We start from the raw sequence: 12,048 nt of genomic DNA on the forward strand, positions 1-12,048 counted from the left end.
CTCAAAATACCGTCCGCTGTTTGCATAAGATGTCCGAAAATAATTGTCACGATTCTTATTCTGACATCGGCGTAGATAACGTCCGTTATTTAGTCCACTGTGCGCATTGGACGTCTGTCATTGCATTGAAGTCAATTAAATTGCAATTGAGAATCCATTCGTAAGCCTTTCCGAAGTTATACATAATTTACCCTGATCCTTTTCCATCCTCCATGATTTACCCTGATCCCTCCATACTCCATGATCCCTCAATCCTCCATGATTTACCATGATCCTTTACCATACTCCATGATTTACCGTGATCCCTCCATACTCCATGATCCCTCAATCCTCCATGATTTACCCTGATCCTTTACCATACTCCATGATTTACCATGATCCCTCCATACTTTATGCTTTACAATGATCCCTCCATACTCCATGATTTACTATGATCCCTCCATACTGCATGATTTACCATGATATCTCCATACTCCATGATTTACCATGACCCCTCCATACTCCATGATTTACTATGACCCCTCCATACTCCATGATTTACCATGACCCCTCCATACTCCATGATTTACTATGGCCCCTCCATACTCCATGATTTACCATGATCCCTCCATACTCCATGATTTACCATGATCCCTCCATACTGCATGATTTACTATGACCCCTCCATACTGCATGATTTACCATGGTCCCTCCATACTCCATGATTTACCATGATCCCTCCATACTCCATGATTTACTATGACCCCTCCATACTCCATGATTTACTATGACCCCTCCATACTCAATGATTTACCATGATATCTCCATACTCCATGATTTACCATGACCCCTCCATACTCCATGATTTACCATGATATCTCCATACTCCATGATTTACCATGACCCCTCCATACTCCATACTGCATGATTTACCATGACCCCTCCATACTCCATGATTTACCCTGATCCCTCCATACTCCATGATTTACCATGATCCCTCCATACTCCATGATTTACCCTGATCCCTCCATACTCCATGATTTACCATGATCCCTTTCATACTCCATGATTTACCATGATCCCTCCATACTCCATGATCCCTCCATACGCCATGATTTACCATGATCCTTCCATACTCCATGATTTACCATGATCGCTCCATACTCCATGATCCCTCCATACTCCATGATTTACCCTGACCCCTCCATACTCCATGATCCCTCCATACTCCATGATTTACCATGATCCCTCCATACTCCATGATTTACCATGACCCCTCCATACTCCATGATTTACCATGATCCCTCCATACGCCATGATTTACCATGATATCTCCATACTCCATGATTTACCATGATCCCTCCATACTCCATGATTTACCATGATCCCTCCATACTCCATGATTTACCATGACCCCTCCATACTCCATGATTTACCATGATCCCTCCATACGCCATGATTTACCATGATCCCTCCATACTCCATGATTTACCATGACCCCTCCATACTCCATGATTTACCATGATCCCTCCATACTCCATGATTTACCATGATCCCTCCATACTCCATGATTTACCATGGTCCCTCCATATTCCATGATTTACCATGATCCCTCCATACGCTATGATTTACCATGATCCCTCCATACTCCATGATTTACCATGACCCCTCCATACTCCATGATTTACCATGATCCCTCCATACTAAATGATTTACCATGACCCCTCCTTACTCCATGATTTACCATGGTCCCTCCATACTCCATGATTTACCATGACCCCTCCATACTCCATGATTTACCATGATCCCTCCATACTCCATGATTTACCATGATCGCTCCATACTCCATGATCCCTCCATACTCCATGATTTACCCTGACCCCTCCATACTCCATGATCCCTCCATACTCCATGATCCCTCCATACTCCATGATTTACCATGATCCCTCCATACTCCATGATTTACCATGACCCCTCCATACTCCATGATTTACCATGATCCCTCCATACGCCATGATTTACCATGATCCCTCCATACTCCATGATTTACCATGACCCCTCCATACTCCATGATTTACCATGATCCCTCCATACTCCATGATTTACCATGATCCCTCCATACTCCATGATTTACCATGGTCCCTCCATACTCCATGATTTACCATGATCCCTCCATACGCTATGATTTACCATGATCCCTCCATACTCCATGATTTACCATGACCCCTCCATACTCCATGATTTACCATGATCCCTCCATACTAAATGATTTACCATGACCCCTCCTTACTCCATGATTTACCATGGTCCCTCCATACTCCATGATTTACCATGATCCCTCCATACGCCATGATTTACCATGATCCCTCCATACTCCATGATTTACCATGACCCCTCCATACTCCATGATTTACCATGATCCCTCCATACTCCATGATTTACCATGATCCCTCCATACTCCATGATTTACCATGGTCCCTCCATATTCCATGATTTACCATGATCCCTCCATACGCTATGATTTACCATGATCCCTCCATACTCCATGATTTACCATGACCCCTCCATACTCCATGATTTACCATGATCCCTCCATACTAAATGATTTACCATGACCCCTCCTTACTCCATGATTTACCATGGTCCCTCCATACTCCATGATTTACCATGACCCCTCCATACTCCATGATTTACCATGACCCCTCCATACTCCATGATTTACCATGACCCCTCCATACTCCATGATTTACTATGACCCCTCCATACTCCATGATTTACCATGATCCCTCCATACTCTATGATTTACCATGATCCCTCCATACTCCATGATTTACCATGATCCCTCCATACGCCATGATTTACCATGATCCCTCCATACTCCATGATTTACCATGACCCCTCCATACTCCATGATTTACCATGACCCCTCCATACTCCATGATTTACCATGATCCCTCCATACTCCATGATTTACCATGATCCCTCCATACTCCATGATTTACCATGATCCCTCCATACTCCATGATTTACCATGATCCCTCCATACTCCATGATTTACCATGATCCCTCCATACATCCCCCAGGGACTTTTTATATATGAGAATCTTGACTCGTTGCATTACTTTTAGAGTACATTGTATTATTTCAGTATATTTTTGTTATTGCCAATTGTGCGTATATCATTTTGCTGTTCACTGCCGAAGCTTTTTCAGCTTTGCTTAGTTTTTTATCCATAATATGGCTCTAGATTGTTTTTTACTAAGTAACTTTGGGCTGAGTCGTTCCTCTCCGTTGAGCTGTAACATGGCGGCGGTCTATGTTCTTCTCTCTCTGATGTAGAGTCTGTCTTTCTTTACCAAATTGATTTCCTTGTCATTAAAGTAACTTTTCTTCTTATTTCTTCTCTTGGACAACTTTTTCCGCTGTGTCTATGGGATTTGTGTAGAGGTTGCTTTGTTAAGGGATATTATGATGTTCCTTCCATTCTAGTTTAGCAGAATCACTGTCTTTCCAGGGAACCCATGGGAAAAGTAAAATAGTTTTAGTTTAAAGCGAATGTACCATCACCATCACTGATTTTTTAAAAAAATTTTTCCACGGTCCTTTTTTTCAAAATAGCACCTGGCACCCTGCTTTAATGTAATGGAGATGTGTCAAGGAGGGGAATGGATATCAACACACGGGGGGGATTCAGAGGGTCTGCCCCCAGTGCTCCGAGTTGTGCCGGTACACAAGCAAATGCAGGAACCGGGCGGCATTTTGAAAAAAAGGACCACGCCAGCGGGGTCTCCGCTCTGGCACCGAGTAGGTACTGCAAAGAAAAAATCAGTGATGGTGATGGTACAATCGCTTAAAAAAAAAAAAAAAAATCATCAGCCATCTGACAAGGGAGGGGGAAGGAGGGGGAGACGGAGAGAAAAGCTCACACAGATTTTTGTGTTTTCAGCAGAAAGCAGCAGCTGAGAACTGGAGGAAGGAGACTGAATAGATAATAACAAGTATGGAAGGAATTGTTAATCTCACCATGGGCAGCAACATATCAAAAGTTATTTTTGAGTGGAATTCCCCTTTAATATCAGGAGAAATGAAGTAGCTAACTTCTCGTCCTTATATGAACTCCATAGAAAGTAAATCAATGTCGCTGGCAAGCACAGTAAGATGCTGCATATGGTTACATATCTAGTGTTCTGTATTCTGTTCATATGTTTATTTACTGTACATCTACACTCACCGGCCACTTTATTCGGTACACCATGCTAGTAACGGGTTGGACCCCCTTTTGCTTTCAGAACTGCCTCAATTCTTCGTGGCATAGATACAACAAGGTGCTGGAAGCTTCCTCAGAGATTTTGGTCCATATTGACATGATGGCATCACACAGTTGCCGCAGATTTGTCGGCTGCACATCCATGATGCCAATCTCCCGTTCCACCACATCCCAAAGATGCTCTATTGGATTGAGATCTGGTGACTGTGGAGGCCATTGGAGTACAGTGAACTCATTGTCATGTTCAAGAAACCAGTCTGAGATGATTCTAGCTTTATGACACGGCGCATTATCCTGCTGAAAGTAGCCATCAGATGTTGGGTACATTGTGGTCATAAAGGGATGGACATGGTCAGCAACAATACTCAGGTAGGCTGTGGGGTTGCAACCATGCTCAATTGGTACCAAGGGGCCCAAAGAGTGCCAAGAAAATATTCCCCACACCATGACACCACCACCAGCCTGAACCGTTGATACAAGGCAGGATGGATCCATGCTTTCATGTTGTTGACGCCAAATTCTGACCCTACCATCCGAATGTCGCAGCAGAAATCGAGACTCATCAGACCAGGCAACGTTTTTCCAATCTTATACTGTCCAATTTCGATGAGCTTGTGCAAATTGTAGCCTCAGTTTCCTGTTCTTAGCTGAAAGGAGTGGCCCCCGGTGTGGTCTTCTGCTGCTGTAGCCCATCTGCCTCAAAGTTGGCCGTACTGTGCGTTCAGAGATGCTCTTCTGCCTACCTTGGTTGTAACGGTTGGCTATTTGAGTCACTGTTGCCTTTCTATCAGCTCGAACCAGTCTGCCCATTCTCCTCTGACCTTTGGCATCAACAAGGCATTTCCGCCCACAGAACTGCCGCTCACTGGATGTTTTTTCTTTTTCGGACCATTCTCTGTAAACCCTAGAGATGGTTGTGCGTGAAAATCCCAGTAGATCAGCAGTTTCTGAAATACTCAGACCAGCCCTTCTGGCACCAACAACCATGCCACGTTCAAAGGCCCTCAAATCACCTTTCTTCCCCATACTGATGCTCGGTTTGAACTGCAGGAGATTGTCTTGACCATGTCTACATGCCTAAATGCACTGAGTTGCCGCCATGTGATTGGCTGATTAGAAATTAAGTGGTAACGTGCAGTTGGACAGGTGTACCTAATAAAGTGGCCGGTGAGTGTATATTTCTTATTCTGCCGCTACCACTGTGATGTAAGAAGAGATGGCGGATGCCTTGTAATAACCTTTGACCAAAAAGAACAAAAAGCATATGCACAAATAGGTAGCACATCACAAAAATACTTTATTGTAATATAGACACAGATACAAAAATAACACTAAATAGACAAAGCAGGAGTATGGCAAAAAGGGAGACAAACCCCAAAACCACTCTGCATAAAAACAATTAAAAAGTCCACATAAGTCCGGCCGGTATACCAGCAAGGACTATTCAACCACCCTGACCCAGGACTGTGCAAACAATATCAAAGTATAGCCAAACTGCCTAAGCAGAGTCCTTATAACATGTACCCTATAACAACATCACAATGATATACATATGAGGTGGAACAATAAAAAAGGGTCACCATGTCAGTCCTAGAAACATATGAAAAACGGGTCAGGTGGGAAAGAGTAACCCCACGCGTTCCGCCGCCCAGCGGCTTCCTCAGGGATATGAATGATAGAGTGGGGGGCATACTATATATATATCTCAAACATGTGAGGGCAATTACAATCTTAATGAGATATCATAACATACCATGTGCAGGAGAATCTGGCGTCCGGCAATAGTGGGCGCCATCTTGGAAAGGCTGCGCACGCGCAATAAAGATAGGATGTCATAAACATACCATGTGCAGGAGAATCCGGCGTCTAACAATAGCGGGCGCCATCTTGGAAAAGCTGCGCATGCGCAATAGATCTAAAATAAGAATAGTAATCCTATTAGAGCTACAAAAACATGGCTACCGGGGCTGTAGATAGAAAACGGCGCCATTTTGGAGGGCTCGCGCATGCGCACATTTCATATGGGTAGAATCGTTGTTCTCCTAAGACAATCGCGCTTGCGTAGATTGCAGTAATGCTAAGCATCACTGAGAAGGATGCTTGTAAAGGGATGGGCGATCGCATTATATATCCATATGTGTGTGAGCCTATCAAGAACTATAATATTGATCATAGCAAATTGTCACATAGAAGCTGCAGTATGATAGCTGCTAGTTCCGTGGGTTCAGATCAACATCTATTGCGTGGGAAATATCATTGCAGTCACAACCGCAAATAGAAATACACTAATAAAAAAACTAATGAAAAAACTGATGAAAAAATGAGATCATAAACTTATAGCCAATATAGTGCACTATCAATATACACCCACGTAATTGCGGTAGCCAGGTAATAATGATATATAATCATATGACTATGACCACTTTATGTCGTACAACTACCAATTAATAGCAATAGTTCGTATTGCAACAACGGTTCATCAAAATGGTGTGGTATATTTACCCATATGGATTATCCTCATTATAGCGGCGCCTAGCAATATGTGGCCCCATATGGATCATTCCCATCAGAGCGACCCCTAACAATATGCGGCCCATATAAATCATCCTTATCACAGCGGCGCCTAACAATATGTGGCCCCATATGGATCATCCTCATCACAACGGCGTCTGACAATAACGTCTAAATCAAGATAAGTCGGCGGATTAGTATAGATGTTACAATATCAAACCTAATCCATAAAACTAAAAAGTATGGAGCATAGACCTATATACCTATTTACAACCCGACAAGGGCAGGTATTGAGATCCAATAATAGTGAATTGAAGGACTCTAACATGTTAAAGATAAATCATATGGCTACCGCATAGAAGACGCTAGATGTAAATAGCGGAGAATAAAGATAGGTAGTAGAGAATCACAATTAGTAATGAGCCAATCATACTGGCACGATGTGTCAGGATGCTCAAATATGTATGGTATTCATAGAAAATAATAGATACTATACGTCAAATGCCGACAATTGCCGCACGATAAATACAGTGTAACTGCCACATACAGAGTACTGAGTATGAATAGCGGCGAATAGATAGAAAATGTAAATAGCGGCGAGTTAAAGCAGTCGCAATAAGTAATGAGCCAAACATACTGGCACAATGTGACAAGAAGCTCAGATATGTATGGTATTCATAAGAAGCAACAATGTTATATAATAGATACCAATTAGTATCAGTGACAACAACAAAAAAATGAAAAAATGGTGAGAGGCAAGTTAGAATAATAGTGAGCTGTATAGAGTATCAAAACGCTCCACTATATTATGTACTAGAGCTATATAAAAAGACGCTAGATATGAATAGCGACCAATAGTGCCCCAAGAAAAAGGAAAGCTTCCATACTACTCAGATATATGACCAGTGGTGTCACAGGGGAGAGGAAAAATCCATATTACTCATATATATAACCTGAAAATCCAAAATAGTGCTAGAAAAATATTGCTAGAAAAATATATATGAATGTTGTGTATGTAAATACCAGTGAAATATAAAAACAAAAAAAGGAAAATATAATTAAGATTATATTGTAAAAATCGTCTGGACCTGCGTGAAGGGATGAATGTGCAGCCCAGAATAGCCAACTCTGAATCTGCACATGTCTAAGGACAACCACCCCCTCACCCAAGGCCCAGAAGAATCGTGTATGCAACAATAATCCATACCAAAACAAAATAATAATTATTAAACTAGACCCCTAAAGAAATGTGGTCCATATGCCAGAAAAACCCAATGTGAAATATAAATAATGGAAAAAAAAAAAAAAAAAAAAAGAAAAAATATAATCTTAGTAAAATATATTTGTGTAATTTATATGCATTGGTTTAGCACTCCCTTAATCATAGCGGTGCCCACTGGTTTTATGTATATACAGTTGTAATAACCTTTGTACTTGAACGATAGAAGAATTGACTGTGTTGCTTTAATAGACACATCTGTGAGTAACCAGGCTCCGTGTGCTCATTTATGTATCAGGGTAGTATACAGAGAAGGGGTTCTCCCAGTCCTGTGTCAGACCCCCTTTTCAGGGCCGTCTTAACAGCATTATGGGCCCCTGGGCAGAGGTGCGAATTGGGCCCCACCCCCCGCGGCCGCCGCCATCAAACCCCCCCCCCATCTTTGCAACCCCGCCCCTAGCCAGTACAATTACGTACAATAAAAAATACTAATTATTGTTAACAAACTTTAATTCACAATACAGTCTTTCAGCAGCGCAAAAACAAAAAATAACCGTGCGTGCGTGCCGCACCAAACCAGACCAGGTTGGCTTCAAAGTATCCAAAAAACGCAATGGAGACAGCACTTCCAACAGCAATCTGCAGGGTTTATTGTCACACCAGTGCAACATGTCTCATATATACAGAATACAGGGAAACAACATGGTTCATATATAATATAATAGTCATGTTGTTGCTCCTCTGTCTATATGAGACATGTTGTTTTGCCCTTCTCTATATATATGCCAGATAACAAGCAACAAATATTACCACCGCATACTGACTAACACCACCGCTGCTACTGACTAATCCACTGTACACAGATCACTATCACCTCATCCAGTCATATAGAGGTACCCAGCTCTACACAGGTTCTGTACACCATATACATTACAGTGCAGATACATCAAGTGACTCACATGAGACGTCTTCTCTGATCGGAGTTCTTCCCTTTTCATCTTCTTTTCCATTTGCCCAGTGCCGTTATGAGAACTTCTCCGAGCCACGAATCCACAGAATCTGCCAGACAGACATATTAGGCTCCACACTCTGTCACCATCCTCATCTCTCTACACACTGCACATCTGTATTGGCCCCTTATAGATAGCTCCCCCTGTATTACCCCCTTATAGATGGCTCCCTCGTATTCCCCCCTTATAGATGGCTCCCCCCTGTTACCCCCCCCTTGTATAGATGGCTCCCCCCTGTATCCCCCCCCTATAGATGGCTCCCCCCTGTATCCCCCCCTAATATAGATGGCTCCCACCTGTATCCCCCCTTATAGATGGCTCCCCCCTGTATCCCCCCCTTGTATAGATGGCTCCCCCCTGTATCCCCCCCCCTATAGATGGCTCCCCCCTGTATCCCCCCCCTCTCGTATAGATGGCTCCCCCCTGTATCCCCCCTATAGATGGCTCCCCCCTGTATCCCCCCCTAGATGGCTCCCCCCTGTATCCCCCCTATAGATGGCTCCCCCCTGTATCCCCCCCTTATAGATGGCTCCCCCCTGTATCCCCCCTATAGATGGCTCCCCCCTGTATCCCCCCCTATAGATGGCTCCCCCCTGTATCCCCCCCTATAGATGGCTCCCCCCTGTATCCCCCCCTATAGATGGCTCCCCCCTGTATCCCCCCCTATAGATGGCTCCCCCCTGTATTCCCCCTATAGATGGCTCCCCCCTGTATCCCCCCTATAGATGGCTCCCCCTGTATCCCCCCCTATAGATGGCTCCCCCTGTATCCCCCCCTATAGATGGCGCCCCCGTATTCCCCCCTTATAGATGGCTCCCCCTGTATCCCCCCCTATAGATGGCTCCCCCGTATTCCCCCCTTATAGATGGCTCCCCCTGTATCCCCCCCTATAGATGGCTCCCCCCTGTATCCCCCCCTATAGATGGCTCCCCCTGTATCCCCCCTATAGATGGCTCCCCCTTATTCCCCCCCTATAGATGGCTCCCCCCTGTATCCCCCCTATGGATGGCTCCCCCGTATTCCCCCCTTATAGATGGCTTCCCCTTTATCCCCCCCTATAGATGGCTCCCCCCTGTATCCCCCCTATAGATGGCTCCCCCTGTATCACCCCCTTATAGATGGCTCCCCCCTGTATCCCCCCCCTATAGATGGCTCCCCCCTGTATCCCCTATAGATGGCTCCCCCCCTGTATCCCCCCCTATAGATGGCTCCCCCGTATTCCCCCCTTATAGATGGCTCCCCCTGTATCCCTCCCTATAGATGGCTCCCCCGTATTCCCCCCTTAAAGATGGCTCCCTGCACAGCAGATAAAAAAAAACAAACACCCAACTCACCTACCAGCGCTCCCCCGTCGCTGCTTCCTCTCCTCTTCTGCCCCGGCTGATGCATCGCTCCCTGGGGGATTCTCAGGGAGCGCACACATCCGGAAGCTCAGTGTGCGCCCAGGCCGGGACTTCCGGTACAGGAAGCCCCAGCGACGCGCACTGAGGTTCCTGATGCGTGCGCTCCCGGAGAATCCCCCAGGGAGCGACGCATCAGCCGGGGCCGGATTTTCTCTTGCGATCGCAAGCAAGAAAGTGCTTGCGGTCGCAAGAGAAGGGGAAGGGGGCGCACGCAGGGCCGTCTTACCCATTGGGCATGGGAGGCGGCAGCCTGGGGACCCTTGCGTCCTAGGGGGCCCCTGCCCGCTGTGACAGCGGGCAGGGGCCCCCTAGGACGCAAGGGCCCCCGGGCAGCCGCCTACCATGCCCAATGGGTAAGACGGCCCTGCCCCTTTTGTCTTCACCTTTGACCCTCTCGTAGATGTCCGTCCAGGATACTTCTGATGATAGCCAGGATAGCGGCAGCCGCACTTATAAGCAGAAAAGGGGTGACAAACACATACACAAAGGGGCGCTAATATAGTGTAGCAGGTGCAGTGTGAATAATCATGAGAGCAGATGTCAGTTAGACTAACCTGACTGTGTTGTGCAAAGAACGGACACAACACTATTGATCCGATCACATGTAGCATTGGGATCCTGTCCACAACCTGGCTTGTGGTCTTAGGCAGATATCATCCTTCACAATCTGGATACTGAACATATATTTCTGGACGTTTATCCACACGCATAAAACCGAACGACGCGTTTTGGCGCTGTACTAGCGCCTTCCTCAGTGGAGCCTTAGGAAGTTGCTAGGACAGTGCCAAAACACGCATATCAAGTGGTTTGATTGTCGGGCTAGAGATTACTTATTTGCAGAAGAAATGTCGTATGAGATCCAAAGCCATATGTCAAAGCAGTGAGGCCCCATATAACGTACAGAATCATTGGTAAGATATGTATACAAAGGTGAGTGTCAACATCAGAAGACAAAGTAGAGATCAAGAGCAGAAGCCGCCATCATTTAGATTTTTACCATGGGCCCCTCTGTACTACACATTGCTATAATTGAGGGTGACACTTTATGACTATGGACTCTATGTTGTCCGGTCAGTACCTGTACACACAGATAGGTCGTCCTGTTATGCATGATTGTAGGGAAAATGAAGCTGATATAGGATATATCTATCTACAGTAATAACAAGAAAAGAAACCCTACAAGGGCGGACTAGATGGACCAAGTGGACTTCTATGTTTCTATAACTCACGTCTATGAATGATCCATTAATGCTGGTCAGGTGCACAGAGGGTGACAATCAGCATGGACACATCGGGTTCCCTCCCCTCTGAGAGATTTAGCAGGCCATAGCCGGGCTTTGAGGAACTTGAGGAAAATAGAAACTCAGAAGTATCGACTCCTCAGAGGAGCAGCCTCTGTGGTATACTGGCACTGGTCAGAACTGAAGGGAACTTTTACAGGGCTGTGATAGGCTCAGAGACAGGGAGGTGGGTGACAAACGTCCCCTCAAGCACCTACAGACTGTCACATGTATGCTTAAAGGTTTTTCTTTCAAATCAAGTGGCCCCTGCAAGTGCCAGAGATTTGTAATTTACTATTAATAAAATCTCAAGTCTTCCAGTACTTATCAGCTGATGTATGTCCTGCAGGAAATGGAGTTTGGAGGGCAGAAAAGGTTT

This window comes from Dendropsophus ebraccatus, chromosome 6 (genome assembly GCF_027789765.1).
Source record: "Dendropsophus ebraccatus isolate aDenEbr1 chromosome 6, aDenEbr1.pat, whole genome shotgun sequence".
NCBI classification, from domain to species: Eukaryota; Metazoa; Chordata; class Amphibia; order Anura; family Hylidae; genus Dendropsophus; species Dendropsophus ebraccatus.